The sequence below is a fragment of the Trypanosoma equiperdum genome, assembly GCF_001457755.1.
Source record: "Trypanosoma equiperdum strain OVI genome assembly, contig: ctg_387, whole genome shotgun sequence".
Taxonomy (NCBI): domain Eukaryota; phylum Euglenozoa; class Kinetoplastea; order Trypanosomatida; family Trypanosomatidae; genus Trypanosoma; species Trypanosoma equiperdum.
The window spans coordinates 12,780-13,262 of NW_027124295.1; positions in this window are offsets into that span (position 1 = coordinate 12,780).

Below are 483 nucleotides of genomic sequence, written 5' to 3' on the forward strand. Positions count from 1 at the left end.
ACATACACACACATTTTGTTTTGTTTTGTTTTGCTGCATTAAATATTTCGTACGGCCATCGCTCGCTCTTCACTCATTTCATCCCTCAGTCAGTAAATTCGTTTTTTTATATTATTCTTAGCTTTTTTTATTATTACCTTATTTTTTTATTTTTCTCATTTTTTCATACTTACTTACATTTTTTGGTAATTTCTTTTTTCCTTCTTTTTTTCTCTTTTCCTTCGTTTTTTTTTGTTTTTTTTTTTGATTCTTTAGATCTCCCTCCCCTCCCCTCCCTTTCCCATTGGAAATTACGGGACATCCAACAGGTTCAATAAAAAGGGGGAAAAGAAAGGAAGGCAGAAGGAACCTACGGAAAATACGCACAAAACTAAACTACAAAAAAAAGTAATAATAATAATAATAATAACCCAGCACATGCCTAAACATGGACTTCCATTATCTCAAATGCATAGGTGCATATGTATATATATTATATATATA